The sequence below is a fragment of the Leptonychotes weddellii genome, chromosome X, assembly GCF_054177405.1.
Source record: "Leptonychotes weddellii isolate Sample4059 chromosome X, ASM5417740v2, whole genome shotgun sequence".
NCBI classification, from domain to species: domain Eukaryota; kingdom Metazoa; phylum Chordata; class Mammalia; order Carnivora; family Phocidae; genus Leptonychotes; species Leptonychotes weddellii.
In genome coordinates, this window is record NC_138385.1 from 79,956,350 (window position 1) to 79,958,051 (window position 1,702).

The window sequence follows — 1,702 nt, forward strand, 5'->3', positions numbered from 1 at the left end:
CTATGGATGGACACTTGGGTTGCTTTCATATCTTGGCTATTGTAAATAATGCTGCAGTAGATATAGGGGTACATATATCTCTTTGAATTAGTGTTTTTGTTTTCTTCATGTAAATCATAGTGGAATTATTGGATCATATGGTAGTTCTCTTTTTAGTTTTTTTGAGGAACCCCCATACCATTTTCCACAGTGGATGTTATCAATTTACATTCACACCAAGCATGTATGAGAGTTCCTTTTTCTCCACATCCTCGCTAACACTTATTTCTTGTCTTTTTTATTTTAGCCATTCTGATAGGCATCAGGTGATATCTCATTGTGGTTCTGATTTGCGTTTCCTTAATGATGAGTGATGTTGAGCATCTTTTCATATGTCTCTCGTCCACCTATATATCTTCTTTGGAAAAATGTCTATTCTGGTCCTCTGTCCATTTTGACCTATTCTTGATCCTTTGCATTTCCATATAAATTTTAAAATTAGCTTGTCACACTACCCCCCTGATGTGGAATGAATGCTTGTGTTCCCCTACCCCAAATTCATGTATTGAAGTCTAATCCCTAATGTATTGATATTAGGAGGTAGAACCTTTAGAAAGTGATTAGTTCTCTTATAAAAGAGACCACAGAGAGCTCCCTCTTCCCTTCCACCTTATGAGGACACAGCAAGAAGATGACAGTCTATGAATTAGGAAAGGGGGCTCTCATCAGATACTGAATCTGCTGGCTCCTTGATCTTGTATTTGTCAGCCTCGAGAACGGTGAGAAATAAATGTCTGTTGTCCATAAGTCCCAGTTGATGGTATTCTGTTAGAGCAGCCCAAATATACTAAGACATACCCCCCACTATACACATAGACACACCAATGCTTGTTGGGATTTTGGTTCAATTTCCTTTGACATCTTTACATTCTTTTTTTTTTAATAGATTTTATTTATTTATTTGAGAGAGAGAGAAAGCACAGAGGGAGAGTGAGAGGGAGAAGCAGACTCCCCACTGAGTGGAGAGCCTGATGTGGGCTTTGATCCCAGGACCCTGAGATCATGACCTGAGCCGAAGGCAGACACTTAACTTATTGAGCCACCCAGGCACCCCGACATCTTTACATTCTTGAGTCTGTTAAACTATGAGTATATTTCAAGACTACTTATTTGAGTCTGTTTAAATTTCTTTAGGAATACTGTATAGTTGTTAAAGTGGACATTTTACACCTCTTCTATTAGAATATTATTAGGTAGTTCATATATTTTAAAACTATTACGAATACTTCTAAATTTTAATTTACTATGTATCACTGCTAAATAGAAATCAATTGATTATTGCATATTGAGTTGTATTCAGTGACTTTTTTTAAAGATTTATTTATTTTAGAAACAGATGAGAACATGCATGTGCTTGATTAGGGGGAGGAGCAGAGGGAGAGAATCTTCAAGCAGACTCCCTGCTGAGCGCGGAGCCTGATGTGGGGCTCAGTCTCACAAACCATGAGATCATGACCTGAACCGAAACCAAGAGTTGGACACTTAACTGAGTGAGCCATCCAGGCTCCGTATTCAGTGACTTTTTATAGTTGTAATAGTTTATTAATAAATTTCTTAGATTTTCTGTATATATAACCTTGCTGTACCTATAAATAATTATAGTTTCATTTGTTTCATCCCAATCCATGTATTTTTAATATATTTTGCTCACCTTATGGCACTA